This window comes from Pan paniscus, chromosome 10, assembly GCF_029289425.2.
Source record: "Pan paniscus chromosome 10, NHGRI_mPanPan1-v2.0_pri, whole genome shotgun sequence".
Taxonomy (NCBI): Eukaryota; Metazoa; Chordata; class Mammalia; order Primates; family Hominidae; genus Pan; species Pan paniscus.
Genome location: NC_073259.2, coordinates 76,025,276 through 76,033,554, shown reverse-complemented (window position 1 = coordinate 76,033,554; position 8,279 = coordinate 76,025,276). Strand labels below are relative to the sequence as shown.

The 8,279-nt window shown below is 40.3% G+C and overlaps 1 long non-coding RNA gene across 1 annotated transcript in view; it reads right to left on the bottom strand.

Annotated features, from left to right (window-relative positions):
- Positions 1-219: 219 nt before the first annotated feature.
- LOC134731267 (uncharacterized) overlaps positions 220-8,279 on the bottom strand; it is a 31,918-nt gene continuing 23,858 nt past the window's right edge. The window contains exon 3 of the long non-coding RNA XR_010113509.1: positions 220-1,669. This is a non-coding gene — a long non-coding RNA (uncharacterized LOC134731267). The remainder of the gene's footprint in view (positions 1,670-8,279) is intronic.

Below are 8,279 nucleotides of genomic sequence, written 5' to 3'. Positions count from 1 at the left end.
GCACAGCTCAGGTGTCAGACTGTCTGAGATCATACACTTAATGGCTCTGTGACCATGGAAAAGATAATTAACCATCCCATAACTCAGTTTCCTCAAGTATAAACTGATGACAACAATAGTATCTACTTCATGCCGTTGTTGTAATAATTAAGTCAGTTAATACCTGTAAAGCTGTTGAAATAATGCTGAACATACAGTTAGTATTCAAAAGGTCTTAGCTATTATTACTGTTGTTTTATTGCTGTTGATCTTTATATACCATATAAGGCATGATGAAAAATTACAGAAATATAGACAAATATTCCCATTTTTTTAAATGCTTGTAGTTAAATTGGGAAAACAAACTATGTATATATAAAATATTTAGGGAGTAGTTAAAAGACCATATTTGAGAAAAACAAATACTTAGACTAATAACTCACATGATTGCTGAGGATGATCAGTATGGGGAAAGATGATCAATAAAGGGATGTGCCACTTAGGAGGAGAATTTTGGGAGAGACACCGAAGAAATGGTATGTGGCGGGAAAATTGCCAGTGTGCACAACTGCATTCAATTACCCAGCCTCCTGCTCCCCCATGCTCGAACGTGTATATGGGGAAGTGGTATATGCTTTTCTATTACTCAGACTTGATTCTTTGAAACACTCCCACCCTACCTTTTAGAGGATGTGTGTCAAAAGTGCGGTTACTTGTCCCTTTAACATAATACCAGTTAACTCATACTGGGTTGCTGTTTTTGTTGTCACTTCAATGGGTGAGTTTTCCACAACACTATCAACTTCTTTTTAAGGGAATATAAGAGTTGATTCAAAGAAAACGCTGTTGGCTCTTCTTGGTGAAGAGCAAAGGAATTTCTTAAGCTTTGAACACTCTGCCCAGATTCCCTTCTCTGGTGGAAGTATGTGCATAAGTCTACAATTGCATTTCTTTGCATGTCTGAAATTTTATGTGGCAGTTTTGCCAACAACTCCAAATTCTTAGCTTAATCCACCTTAGAGGTTGTAAACATTTATTTCCACTTTTAGTCCAGCGACAAAGAACTTTTGGCCCTCTCTGTCAAGATTTTAATGTGTTGGTGTGTTTGTGTGTATGTTTTAATATTTTGGTGTACAAGAAACCCAAATGGTTTCCTGTACTGTCGATGTCAAACTGATACCTGTGTTCTCCATTTTAATCCACACTGAACACTATACAAATTGTCTTACTAAAGCACAGGCCTGATTATACACTTTCCTTTCAAATACTCTTGATGGCTGCCTACGGCATGTGACATGTGACATTCAACATGTCACATGTCATGATTCATGTGTCATGCTTCATATGTCATGATTCAAGACACGATTTATCATGTTTTGATTCTGCATGCTGCAGGCAACATGTGACATGTGACCTTCAGGGCCCTTCACAGCCTTTTCCTAGTCTGGCTTTCCAGGCATCCTTTACCCTTTTCTAATCTTTTGTGAGTTCTTAGGCCTCGGTTACTTTGATTACACAAACACCTCTCAGTAGAATGACTTTTCCTCTTTTCTTTTGGTCCATTTTCTGAAGACCCTTCAAAGACTTTCCCAACTGGCCCCTCCAGGTCTAAATAATTGTTCTCCTTCTGGGCTCTCATAGCTTTTGACTTACCCTCCAGCTGGTTGTTAGCAGTTGGTGGGCTTCTAGCCTGTAACAAAAGACATAGTTAATTTAGAAATATTGAGATAGTGGGCATCACAGACTATGACTGCCTTCTGGATCAGTGGAAGGTTCTAAACAGTAAATTTTAAAACCCCAATTTGTTCAGTCCACCCACACATTTGCTGTTCTTGGGCACTCTAGACATCTCAGAATTTTATTAGAGTTTACTTAGAAATCTGATAGGACATTGTGAGTGTACAAGTTGACATTAGAGGCACCTACTCTAGTGTGGGTGCCCCTCTGGTGTCTAGGGTTCAATGTACACTATCTCCTTCAGGCCTCACCAACGTTGGCCTCATCATATGCACTTTACAGGGAAGGAAACTCAGATTCTGAAAGCCAGACGCTGTGCTCCAGAGGTACGTGGGAGTCAGGGAAGCACAGTGGATATTAGCATGGATATCTGCAGCCCAGCTGCCTGGGTTTGAATTCTGGCTCGGCTCTTTAGTAACTTGTATCCATTACAAAACCTTTCTGTGCCTCAGATTCCTTCACTATAAAATATGGTGGTGGTATCTTCAATAAGTTGATACATGCGAGGCACTTAGAACAGAGCCTGGCATGTAGTAAGCACATGTAAGTGTTAGTGATTATCATCATTGTCATCATTATTAACTTTAATGAGCACGGAACTAAAGAGTAAATGAGTCAGGATTTAGACCCAGATCTGCTTGGCTGTAAAGGTTTCTATTTTTACATGTCAGACTACCTCCTGTTGTGTCCATTTGCCTCGAAATTAAAGAATAGAGTGAAGAGTCCTCTTCAACTTTTCCCTCAGAGACCCAAACGCTTAATCAAATTATTTTAGTTTCAAATGTATGATGAGTACCTCCTGCACACTTTATGGAGGTTGAAGGCTCCACAAGAATTAGTATGAGAGAGTTCAAATTCTGCTTCCACTCAAAGGCGTGGTAAAAACCACGGATCCTCTTAAAAAAGTTGCTCTGGGATAGGTCACTGTGATTGTAACATTACTGGGGTTTGCCTAATGGTGTTTGGACCTTCCGCACAAAGTCAGGTGGTTAGAAAGGACTTAGAACTTAAAGTATAATAAAAAATATATATATATAAAAACAAAACAAAACAAAATAAAAAAAAAGTAAGGACTCAAACCAGCCTGAGCATGCCTGTTCATACAGCACATACAGCCACTCTCTCTACCTTCCTTCCTGCATTGAGGGGTGAAGGAAGGTTTTGTAAAGTTGTAGGAGTATTTCTTCCTCCCCACCCCACCTTCCTCCTTCCTCTGTTCCTCAGAAAGGCATGGGCCCCACATTGCTCAGGAAGAGCAAAGCAGAGGTGAGAGACAGATAAGAAAGGTGTTATGCCTGGCATGACTGGTTTAGGCTTAAGTTTGGGCCTAAATAGCCATGTAGGGTGAATGTTTTCTATACATTGGCTGTAGCTTGCTATGACTGCATTCAGAGGCTACTTTAATTAAGCAAGAGGCTTAGATTGTGAGGTGAGTTCCCTGAGAGTATTATGCTTTTAATTTAGTTAAATTCAATTAAATCCATCAAATTCATTCTGTGCCTCAAGCTACAACAACAGACTAGGTTCTGTGGATATAAATTTGTATAAGACAAGATCAGCAACCTCCAAAAGTTCTAAGTCTTGTTCAGAAGACCAAAAATAAATAAATAAATAACTCTAACCCATGTGGTAAATTCTATGGTGGAAGAATCCATAGAGAACAGTGAGCCCATGCAAGCAGGAGAAATGGCCCAGATGACTGGCTTGGATGGGTGGTGGTTTGAGGTACCAGTCAGAGGAAAGCTATCTCTGAATAACAAATAGAAAATTTTCACAAGGGGAGATGAACACATCAAGCAAAAGGCAGGGAATGAGCTAAAGCTTACAGATGTGAAAACACCTGGCTTATTCAAGTGAATAATCTAAAAATAGTAGCTGGGAAGTACTTCAAATGTTTTATAAGATTAATATCTTACAATACCCATATGAACCAGTTATTTCCATTTTATAGATGATTAAACTAACTTTCCCAGTGATATGGCCAGTTCATGACTAGGTTTGAACAAGACAAGCTACCTCCAAAGAAAGATATAATGACTAGCCATTAAATGTAACCATTATTCTCTATGCCACCTCTCTAGATTGAGCCTTCTTAAATAGGGTCAGCCATCAGAGTCATTTGGAAGATTTTAGAAATGTAAAGATTATATTATATTCCCCAGAGAGGGATTTAGTGCCTCCCCTTGGTAAATGGCTCCACCAAAAATGGTAAATGGCTCATTGTTCAAAACAGCCCTGAGAGTAATTCCTGACACCTCTTCCTTCTTTATCTTCCACATCCAGTTTATCTACAAATTTTCTCAATTCTCCACCAAAAATTCATCCCCAATCCCTTCACTTGTTCCCATCTCAGCTTCCAGTACTCAAATCCAAGCCTCTGCAAACCAAATGATCTTTCAGCTTCCCTTCTAATCCCCTTCTAATTTTTCTCCAAATCACTGCTACAGTGATGGGATCATACTCCAGCTCAAAGTCTTCCCATGGCCTCCAGTTGCCCTTGGAATTCAACCCAAACCTTCACCATGGTTTACGAGGCTCTGCACGGTTAAGCCCATGCTTATTTACAGGTTTATTTCATACCACCATTCCTCTTGTCCTGCCATATGGATGTTCTTTTGCTTCCTCCAGTGTGACAAGCTCTTTTCCACCTCAGGGGTCTTCCTACCTGCTGCTGTTCCTTATGTGTGAAAGACTGTTTCCATACTTGGCTCTTTCTCAGGTCTCAGACCTTCCCTGATCCTCTATGACAAAATGTCCCTTCTGTCATTCGCTTGTAGGGCACTCTGTTCTTTTCTTTCATATCAAAACTTGTTACACTTATATGTGGTTACTTATAGAGATCCATGTCCCCAACACAAGCTTGAAAGTTCCATGAGGATAGGGATTATGCCTGCTGCATTCACCATGGCATTCCTTATGCCTAGCCCAGGGCATGGCCCAGGGCAGAGCCACAATACATTTCTGATGAATAAGTGATAGACAGAGTGGATACAAAACTGCATGAGAACAGAAAAGAAGCGATTGGATTTAGCAAGGAGGTCATATTTGCTCAGCTGATTTCACTTAAATGGTGGAATCATTTAAGTGATTCCACTTAAAAGCAAATACAGTGAATTGTGAAGTTGAATGAGAAAGCAAAGAGGAAATTAAGTTATTCTCATGTGAAGGAAATGATCATACTTACTAAGTGCCAGACTCTGAACCTGGCACCTGACATTCATTATTTCATCACTGCAGCAACCATATGAAGGATGTTCTGTAATCTCCATGTTTGGAATGAAGTAAAGAGTCTCAGAGAAGTTGAGTAATGTGCCCAATGTCACACACCTCGAACATAGCGACACCAGGACCAGGCCCAACTTCAGAGTCCATTCTCCTAACCACTGAGTCAATGGCTCTTGAGTGTACAGGGGAATCTTGGTGGTGGGTGACTTATTAAAACCACTACCATCAAGCAATTGTAATTAAATAGGTCTGGGTGAGGGCCTGGGAATCATTGGTTTTAACAAGTGATTGGTTTTGAGTGATTCTGAGGCAGGGAGCCTAGGAGTTCCACTATGTGGAGCATGACTCCACGGTATGCATCACAAGAGAGGAGATCTGAGGTCACCTGTAACTTCTGATCTAAGCCTTGGAGCCTCCATGACTCCATTTTGTCTATATAATTGATAAAAATGTTTTCTCACAAGTTTATGATGACTAAATGCATAATTTATAGAGTTAATCTACAGTAGGTACATAATAAATGTTGCTTTCTTTCCCCTCTCCTAGACTTCTCTTTCAAGAACTTTTACTAGATTAGGAATGAGAGAGATAGACAATAATTTGAAGTTGTGTCAATTTCTGGGAAAGGTTTTTTTTTTTTTTCCCCCTGTCTCTAGTTTTCAGATAGGAAAATGGAGGCACTAAACCGTGAAGTAACTTGGCCTCAGGTCACAGCTAGTAAGTGGCAACCCTCTTAACCTCCATGCTATACTGGTGGGTAAGTTACATTTGGAAAGATATCTGTAGTCAATACTTGTTGAATTGAATTTCAAACTTGGCTGATCTTTCTATTGCTTTGTTCTTATGACCTTTCCTTTCCCCTTTATTTGTTGACTTTGGTCTTTGACTCCTCTTTACTATGTGTCCTTTTATTTTTACTATAAACATCAAGTCTTTTAGGAGACTATATAGTACTAAAATCAAATAAATGTAGTCAATATGTGAGGTAGTGGGTAGATCATAAGAACAGTTAAGGAAAAATTGCACTGGTTGGGATGCTTGGAAATGGGAAATCTCCAGTAGAAGCTTCAAGAACTTTAGAGGCTTCAAAGTAGCACATATGAGGAGATGAGAAGGTGAAGCCTCTGCCAGAGGGGTGGGATTGCTTGCTCCTGACACCTTACCTCACCTCAGGGGAAAAGATCAGCAAGTGTCCTGGGATCTTGTCTCGGCCCTTCCCTTCCAAACCTTACGTGGACTCTACCCTTTAGGGGTGGCTTGTTTGCAGCTTTCCTCTGGCTATGTCTTTATTATGGAGAAGCATGTGACCCCACATCCCTCCTTCTGTGGCCTTACTTTTAGAATGTGAACACATAATCCAGCCCCGAGTTGAAGCCCCTGCCTGCATTGTCAGCTAAAAGCTTTGTGTCCATCTGGCTTGCTTTAGATAAGACCTCAGTACGAGGTCTTACGGTGTTTTTGATTGGTGTTTTGAGCTCTTCCTTCTTCTCCGGGTGCTTTTTCTCTGCCCTGGGCCATGCCCTGGGCTAGGAAAATGCTTTTCTCAAAAATTGTGTTTGTTCTGACATGTTTTATATTTGATCTTGGTGCCTGGGTTTTTTAGTTGCCCTTTATCTCAAAATCTGTTTGTATAGTACATTAGAAATGTGCATTGCTCTTTTCACCAAGAATTACAATTAATCTGACCATCTGAAAATAGACGCCTCTCTATTTTCCAAATTTACATTAACTTAATGTATTAGGGTTCTCCAAAGAAACAGAACCAATAGGGTGTCTGTGTGTGTGTGTGCATGTGTGTGTAAGACATTTCTTTTAAGGAACTGGTGTATGTGATTGTGGAGGCTTGGCCAGTTCAAAATCTGATGGAGAAGGTTGGCAGACTGAAGACTCAGGAAAGAGTTGCAGTTCAAGTCCAAAAGCAGTCTGCTGGCAAACCAGGAAGAGCTAATGTTGTAAATGAAGTTCAAAAGCTGTCTGCTCAATTCTCAAAAGAAGATATACAAATGGCCAACAAACATATGAAAAAATGCTCAACATCACTAATGATCAGGGAAATGCAATATCAAATCCACAATATGATACCATCTTACCCCTGCAAGAATAGCCATAATAATAAAAAACAAAACAAAACCAGTAGATGTTGGTGTGGATGCAGTGATCAGGGAACACTTCTACACTGCTGGTGGGAATGTAAACTTGTACAGCCACTGTGGAAAACAGAGGTTCCTTGAAGAACTAAAAGTAGAACTACCATTTGATCCAGCAATCCCACTAGTGGGTATCTACCCAGAGGACAAGATGTCATTATACAAAAACATACTTGCACACACGTTTATAGCAGCACAACTTGCAATTGCAAAAATCATGGAACCAACCCAAATGCCCATCCATTAACAAATGGATAAAGAAACTGTGGTATACATTATGATGGAAAACTACTTAGCCATAAAAAGGAATGAATTAATGACATTCTCAGAGACCTGGATGAGATTGGAGACTATTATTCTAAGTGAGGTAACTGAGGAATGGAATACTAAACATCATATGTTCTCCCTGATATGTGGGAGCTAAGCTATGAGGGTGCAAAGGCATAAGAATGATACAATGGACTTTGGGGACTTGAGAGGAAGAGTGGGAGGGGAGCGAGGGGTAAAAGACTACAAATAGGGTGCAGTGTACACTGCTCGGGTGATGGGTGCACCAAAATCTCACAAATCACCACTAAATAACTTACTCATGTAACCAAACACCACCTGTACCCCAATATCCTATGGGAAAAAGAAAGCCATGTGCTGGCAGAATTCCTTCTTACTTGGAGACAGTCAACCTTTGGTTCTGATCAAGGCATCAACCGATTGAATGAGGCCTAACTATGAAATGGAGGGCTATCTACTTTACTCAAAGTCCACCAATTTAATTGCAAATCTTACCCAAAAACTCCTTTACAGAAACATCCAGAATAATGTTTGACCAAATATCTGTCATCATGGTCCAGCCAAGGGAACACATACAATTAACCATCCCACTTAGTGTTTTTCAAATTGGACCCTGTAGAAGGTATTAATAGATCAGTAGGTGAAATTAAAGGGGAGGAATTCAAAGATTAAATATATTTGTGACATGTAACCTACTGTACCTCCCTCTTGGAGTGCCATATTGCACATTCATCTGTTAAAGACTTTGAGAATTTCTGAGGTCAAGACAACTGCTTGGCTTTGTGTAACTGCTGCCAGAGGAAGGCAGGGCAGCTTGTATTACGTGGTCCTTCACCTTGCAGCCCCAACCTCCACCAATGCATTGAGAGGAAGTGGGGCTAGGGTTGTTTCCCTATAAATCCC